The sequence below is a fragment of the Lolium rigidum genome, chromosome 7 (genome assembly GCF_022539505.1).
Source record: "Lolium rigidum isolate FL_2022 chromosome 7, APGP_CSIRO_Lrig_0.1, whole genome shotgun sequence".
Classification (NCBI taxonomy): Eukaryota; Viridiplantae; Streptophyta; class Magnoliopsida; order Poales; family Poaceae; genus Lolium; species Lolium rigidum.
Window position 1 is genome coordinate 226335332 of NC_061514.1, and position 8442 is coordinate 226343773.

Below are 8442 nucleotides of genomic sequence, written 5' to 3' on the forward strand. Positions count from 1 at the left end.
TCAGCTCTCAAACCAATTTCAAAGTTAACCAAAAATGCAAGGTAACCTATTAAGTACATGAAAGGAGCTAGTAAGTATCCCAATCAAAATAATACAGCCTAGGCAGTTGGTTTCTTTGCTAAGATTTACATCTTTTTTAGTTGAGAAAGGTATGGTCTCAATCTGGGAAATGGTGGCCTCAATGCAGAAACCACACGATGCATTTTTATCTTTCTAGAAACATGTACTACCTTTGTCCATAAAAGAAGGTCGCACTTTGTCTAAATTTACATGTATCTAAACACTCTCTAGTGTATAGATATATCCGAATTTAGAAAAATCTCCTACGCTCTGTTCGGATGTTGATATTGGGGCGTGGCATTGGACATTCGGGCCTTTCCAGGTCCGAATACCCCAAATCTGGGCGTTTGGATGGTCATGGCATTGGGCCAGTGTATTCGGGCTCGATATCAAGGAGGAGGCCGAACGGCAAAAAAGAGAGGCCTCCAAAGTCGAGGTGTTAGCCTGGAGATTGGGGTGATATTCGCGAGCAGTACCCCTTCGTTCTTCTCGTTCCGAAGCTCGAACAAGCAGTCGCTCGGGCGGAACCCTAGCGACGCTAGCACCGGCGCAGGTACACCCCACCCCCGGTCTCCCTCCATCGGTTCGCACGCACGGCGCCGCTGGCCTTCGTCGCACCTTCTCATCCCCACGGTTTCCCCCCTCGTTTCCTGAGTCAGTCCCGCCCCTCTCATCTCTGTCTCTACCTCCATGTGCAGGAATCGTAGGGGCTTCAGCAGTCGGCGCACGTATCCTCGAGCTCCGGCGACCTTCGTCCGGCGCAGGTGTGTGCCACAGGACCCCGTCCTCCCTTCCCTGAGCTAGGATTCGACATGTGCCTTCTCTGTCTATATTTTCTTTAGTCAATCTGCCCCCTTTTATGATTTGTTGTTACTTGTGTGCTAGGATTTGATTGTGATTTGATGATGATATGATACTAACATCAATAGATTGATATCCTGTGCTATTTGCTTGCTGTCTAAAATTGTTACTACTACAAATTGCATGCCGTGCTAATTAATACTGATATGTACATTGTAGTTGCAAAATGTCGGACGAGTTAGCCATGGTTTCTTACATTACTAAAGAAAACAAAAGAAGAAAGAAGAGAATGATTGTGTTCATGAAACATTTCTTTGAATCCACTCTTCTTGCCTTGTATTATGTTAGTACACAAAGGGTACCGAGGGATTTAGGGAGCTTTACCGATGATGAGCATAGACACTCGCTTAGAAAGTACTTGCTCAAAAATATGTATGATGGGTCCGAAGTTGCATGCTATGATCAGCTCCGTCTAACAAAAAGAAATTTCCATGATTTGTGCACTATGATGCGTGAGAGCGTGTATGTAAATGTGGAAGAAAAGGTTGCAATGTTCTTGCTTGTAGTTGGACATGGTTTGAAAATGAGGTTTGTAACATCCCAAATTTCAATAAAAGGAAGGAGAAGAATTCCAGAGATCCAAATTTTAGAACCAACAAAAACTTTTATTTGCATATAGTACCATGCATAGGACTTGTGCATTTTGAGTGATATGCCATGATGATTTTTCTTATGCTTATGTGATAAACCCTAAAACTCTAAAGTGATCAAGTGAAGATCACAAACCAAATAAAATAAAAAGAGAAAGAAATCAAATAAGAAAACCCTAAAACCCTCACATATGGTTTATGCCATTTTTGCAAATCTTGACCCTAGACCAATTTTGACCTTCACCATTAGTTGTAATATGTTACTAAACCCTTATTACAACTTCTGGAATCAAAGAAACACAAATCAAATCAAATTCAAACTCAAATGGGGATCACATATGATAATGGTCAAATCTACCATTTATATTCTGGTCACCACTTTGAGCCCTTGAATTTCAAGTTTTTCAAACTAAACTTTCCCAATTCTTTGCACCTCATCCAAGAGAACATGAAGGAGAACAACTTTTGTAAAGACCACCATACCAAAATCATCTTGGATCAAAAACTATGCTCATGCAAAGTTGAGACTTTTTAACATGTGCAACAATCTCACTTTTTGCAAATTTGCATTTCTTTGATTTTTAAAATTCCACCACCACTTGTATTTGTCTCTGGTCATTTACAACTCAACCAAACCAACCACTTTCAAATTTTGAAACCATTTGAGCTCAACCAAATTTGGCAAGATTTGGCAAATTTCAAATAGAGAGAAATCCAAACACTATTTTGAATAGTGTTTGGCCTAACCCTAAGTGCCCCCTCCACTCTACCTGGTTCCCTTGTCCCCTCTCTCTCTCCTGACCAGCTTGGAACCCTAGGGAGAGGAGCTAGCAAGCCATGGGCATGGCCATGCCGGCCACATGCCACATGTCGAGCCACCCCTCTCCTTCTTCTTCTCCAGCCACGGCCACCTTCTCCCAGGGCTCCACCTCACCTCCCTAGGACCGCCTAGCATCGCCATTGCCACGGACAACGCCGACCATCGCCGGATTTTGCGTGCCCAGATCTTGCCAGGATGCCGTTGGCGTTGCACGTGCGCACGCCGCGGGCATCACCGGCCACCTGCCGCCTCGCTACCTCGAGCACGCCCTGGCCCCCCTTTCTTCACCCCGAGCCTCGCCGTGCCACCGCGAACGCGCAGGACACGCTCACGACACCGGCCCGTGCCCGCCGCCGCCGGAGACGACGACCGCATTCCGCTACGGCCGCGCCACACTCCTCGACTGCCCGACCGCGTTAGGCACCGTCCGACCACGCTGTCACCGCCTGGAGGACCGCCAGGACGCTCTGAACAGGATGCCGCCCTCGCCTAGCTCGCTAGCTCGCCGGAGCGCCCGCGTCGATGTCGACCTCGTCACATCACCCGCGGCACCCTCTCGATTCTATAAATAGAGCAGCCCCAAGCACAAACCATGCACACCATCTCACTCCCCTCTCTTCACTGCTTTGCCTCACACCAGTAGCTAGCCCAATCGTCGCCGGAGTCGTCGGAATTGCAAGCTCGAAGCCGTCGGAGCCCTGAGATCGTCGCCGTCGATTCAAGCCTCCCCAAGCGACGCCACTTGCACCAGCCGCTTCAGCACCGTCGACAACATCGCCGTGAACCTCGCCGCCGACCGCCGGAGCCCTGGTACTCCCTCCGACCCCCTAGGTTCGCCGCCAGAGCTGCGGCATCTCGCCGGAGAAGAAGATGATCGTGCGCCGCACGATCACCCTCTAATCCAACGCCCCACAGCCCCCGTACCGTTTCGGGTTTAAAAGAGAGGCTGACGGGTGGCCCCCACCTCGTCAGACGGCCCACTCGCGCTGGCCGCGTTGCTGGGCCAAGTTTTTCTGTTTTAAACCGTTTCGGCCCGTTAGCGTTTCCCGCGCAGCCCAGTATTTCAAAATTCGAATTTCCAGTTTTAGTTTGAATTCAATACTGGCTCTGTGTTTGAAATTCAATAGAATATGTTTGGCTTGGGCAAATTTAGCAAACTTCATATTGTTGGAAAGCTAATGAAAAGTTCTACAAAACTACACTGGTCTCACTGTGATATTCCTTGTATAAATAATGTGACAAAAAGAACAAGTCAGGGACTTTTTCACATTCAAATAAATCTTAAAAATCAACCAAAAATGGTATTGAGTTGATTTCAACTCTCATAGCTAACTTTTCACTTACACTATTTGTTTCTGCAAAAATATGGTGTGGTCACTTTGAGTGATCATGGCCTAGTGAATAAAGGACTATATGGCTAGTTTAGTTAAGTGATATTGTCCAAAACTATTATGCAAATCATATGAAGTGTTTTACTTCATTTAAATCTTATCTCAAGTAATTTCATATGAAGTTTAGACCCTGGTCAAAATACTCTCACATGAAATACTTGGTGATATTAAATCATAATTAGCATTGTTAAATAGTATGAGGTATTCTACCTCATTTAAATCATTTTCCCAAACGATGATGATGAATGGTTGACTTAGGTCAACATGATTTCATGCATAATTATTTGAGGAAGTTAAATCTTAAGAAGATTCAATGAGAGGAAATTATTTCCTCAAGAACTAAATGGAAACTATCATTTACATATGTAATGAGAGGAAATTATTTTCCTAAAGAAAGAAAACCAATGCACCTAATTGTGTTATGTGTGTGCTTAGAATAGTTTGTGTGAAGTAATGTGGTGCTTAGTATAGCTCTTGAACTTGTTGAGTGATTATACCTCGTATTCGAATTTAGACGCTAGCACCGGAGAATACCAGGAAGAGGAAGGTTGCTACCAAGAGGAGGAAGAGGAGAACTTTGAGAACTACCAAGACAAGCTAATATTCTTGCAAAGTGCAAAGCCCTTCTGGGGCAAGGCACCATTAGTCTTACCTTACTTACAATGATCCTATCCCAAGTTTTACCTTACAAGTTTTTACTTGGTTTACTAAGAAGTTACTTTTATAGTTAACTTTGGTCTAAGTTAAGAGTAGTACTAGTGTAGCAAAGTTAGTCTCAAAGCTAGCCAAGCAAGATAGCACCTCTCATGTCAGTGCTAGTGCTAATACTAAAACTTGACTACTCTAGATGGGAACATGTGACTTGAAATGAATTTGAAACCTTGGAATGATGAGTCATTCCATTGAATGATTTTTAAAGGTGAATATGACTTGGAGAAGATGGTGATTTTTGATTTAAAACTGATATTGGTTTGGATGCAATACCTTTCCAATTTGTGAGTACCCCCACAATACCTGATTATGGGTAGGGCTTAACTGGAAATTTATACATCTTAGTATGGGTTCCCTCTGAACACACATCATAGGGGTTATGCCGAGGCTGCCTCCGTTGTTGAGAAATGATGTGAATTGAGGTGAATTGTACGGCCAAGCCCCGTGCGGCTCCCAGAGTTGACAGCTTGATCTTCACTGGGAGGCCAAGCTCATGGGGAGAGGTGCCTATACTAGGGTTTGTAAGTGAAAGGTTATGGTTGATGATCCGCGTACTGTGTTACGATGATTCGGGGTAATCCCGACGGATGAAATCAAATGTTGTGGCATAAGTGTGCAACCTATGCAGAGTGTAAACCTATTCGAATAGCCGTGTCCACGGTTACAGACGGTTGGAAAGGCCATACAGTTTCCGGTGTCAAATTCTTGAAAATGTTGGCGAAGTGAATGGTGAATGGTGACTTGTTTTTGAATCACAACTGAGTTGTGGGAATGACACTAATGTTCCCACTTGAGTTAGTTAGTACATGAATAGGTCTTTCTCAAATACTTGTGAACTAAAATTGGCATTACGCAAATTAAACTAGAGCTTAGCACCCCCTTACTAGAATTGTTAGCACTTACACTTGTATTAGTTTGCGAGTACTTAAAGTACTCACGGCTGTGTCCCTGGCTATTCAAATGGCCAGAGTATGAAGATGAACAGAACTACCAAGGAGATGACCAGCAGGACGCCTACGACAACTAGGAGTTTTCCGACGTCAAGCGTTGGCCTGTGGACTAGAGAGTCCATTTATATTTACGCTTCCGCTATGAACTTGTGTTTGTTCGTTGATCAATAGATCAACTATTTGTGTAATATGGATCATGTGATCTGAAGTTGTAAGACAATATGGTTTGTAAGGAATGATGACTATGATATTCGACTATTATGCCTCGCAACAACAATATTCCTGGGATTGCGATGAATGACATATTAGGCATCCGGACTTAAAAATCTGGGTGTTGACAAGTTGGTATCAGAGCCATTGTTTGACCTTAGAAGACCCTAGTTAGAATGGACGTTAAGAAAAACTTAAACTTTGAAATCAAATGAAGAGAATATTTATGAAAATTTACTCACACTCTTGTCTTTGAGATCTTTTCAAAAATTGATGAATCATGCTCTTTCTTATTTGAATCTACTTAAAATTTTGACACACTTGTTCACTCTCTAACTTACTTATCCATTTCGCTTTCAGATGGAGCCGAATGAACCCATAGACACCAAGTTTTACCAGCTTGGGGAATGGCGGGAGTCTGATCTTCGAGCACGACCTCGACGTCGTCTCGGACTTTTTCTTGGACGCCCTCACCCCGAGTTCCACGGGATTTAGGTGAACGACCAGCCCGGAGGGGAGCTAAAGTGGATCATCACCGCTGACTTGAGGGGCAAGATGGAGCCTCCTACCTCTGAGAGGATCCTCTTCTCCTTCAGGGAGAGCAACTGGCTGGACGGACTGGCACATGCTCTTCAGGAAGCACTCGCCCGTCTGTGCGGGCAGAACGTGGTAGCACTCTTAGCGTCTCGCTATGCTCACCTTGTGAGGCGTGATGCCGCAGGAGTACCCATGGAGCTGCAGTCCCACCCTGAGTTGAGGCACCATGCTGAGCATCGGAATTTCATGCTGTACCACACTCAGCAGGATCTGGACAACACCCGCGCCTACGCCAACCAGACTCACCTTGCACTGGCAACTCATGCCGATGCAATCAAGATGCTCGCCAAGGACCGCAAGACACTCCGCTTACAGCGTGCCAAGAAGGACGCTACTATTGTGCGCCTTCGCGCCAAGATAGCATCTTTGGAGGCCACTGTCAAGGCCTAGGAGGACCAGCTGAGAGAGATGGAGGAAGATGATGGAGGTATCGACCTTCAGGGAGGAGGAGCCTTCCGGAGCGACGACTACGACTTTGAGGAGGACGAGTTCACCGAGGAGGAGGACTACGAGTTCCTGGAGGCAGGACCCGACGACTTCGTCCCGATCGATGTTGATGATGAGGAGTAGTTGCACTTGATCACTTATGTAGGTGTGAGTTGTATCCCGTCCCTTGTATCGTAGCATGAAAAATGGTTCTTAAAACCATGGGAAGTGTTAGTTTGTAAGGTGTGATGTTGAATGAATGAATGAATGTTGGTGTTTGTCATCAAAAGTATTCAAGTTTTAAAGTTTTGAACTTACTCAAAATAAACCATAGAAATTTCCCTCTTATCTTATGATCTTCTCTATGTTCAGATGGCCCCTCCCAATCGCAACAACAACGATGCCATGATGCAACTGCTGCAGACCCTGATGGCCGACAGGGAGACTGACAGAGCTGAACGCCAAGCCAACATCACAGCACTGCAAAACCTTGCCAACCAAGGGCATGGAAATCATGATCACCCCGGATCAAAGCTCAAGAACTTCCAGAACACCAACCCTCCGGTGTTTTGCAAGACCGAAGAACCCCTCGACGCCGACGACTGGCTCCAGACTATGGAGAACAACTTGGACGTAGCCGGAGTAGAAGCCAACGAGAAAGTCTTCTTCGCAACCCACTACCTTGCCGGACCAGCCCGAGCCTGGTGGACTAGCACCCGTGCCATGAACGCAGGTCAAATCATGACTTGGGTAGACTTCAAGCTCAAGTTTAGCAAGTACCATGTGCCCCCGGGTCTTATCAAGAAGATGAGGGATGAGTTCCGCGAACTCAAGCAAGGACAGATGACGGTGGTAGAATACCGCGATAGGTTCCTTACACTGTCAAGGTACGCCCCTGACGAGACCGACACCACCGAGAAGAGGCAGGAGAGATTCCTGAATGGACTGCATGATGAGATGCAGACTGTCCTAGTCAACATCCCCTTCGCCGACCTTGAAGCCTTAGTGGACTCCGCCATCCAGATGGAAGGCAAGTTGAACCAAGCCAACGAGAACCGCAAACGCCGCATGATGCACCAGAGTGGGCCCAGCAATGCCCCGAAGTATCGCCCAAGCTCAAGCGGAGGTTTCACTCCAAGGAACAACAACAAGCCCCAGATGCAGACTTCACGCCCCGGTTATCAGAACCAGAGTGGAGGAAACTCCAGGCCAGGAGGCAACCACAACAACAGCAACTACAACAACAACAACTTCAACCGCGCTCCGCCCAGAGCCCCCAACACCAACAACAACAACACCAACACCGCTCCAAGGACTGGGAGCAACGCCATTCCCGTCGCCCCCAAGGACAAGTCCACCATCACTTGCTATGAGTGCGGAGTGGTGGGACACTACTCCAACGAGTGCCCCAAGAGGTTAGCCAAGAATGCCGCCAACACCGCTGCACCTGCTCAGCAGCAACGCCGCGTCTCCACCGGCAGAAAGTTCGCCCCCAACAACCCCAATAACCGCAACGGCGGTCTCTTCCACATGAACGCCGAGGAAGCCCAGGAAGCACCAGATGTTGTAATGGGTATGTTTTCTGTCAACTCCGTACCTGCCAGAGTGTTATTTGATTCCGGAGCATCACATTCATTTGTCACTGAAGACTTTGCATGCACAAGTAAAATCCAACCTATCAGTTTGAAGCATGTTATGATAGTTCAAATTCCCGGATCAACCACCAAAGCCAGAAAATTTTGCAAAAATGTACCCATCAGAATCCATGAAGTAGATTTTTATGCCAATCTGATTGTTCTGGGAACCAAAGGTTTGGAAGTCGTACT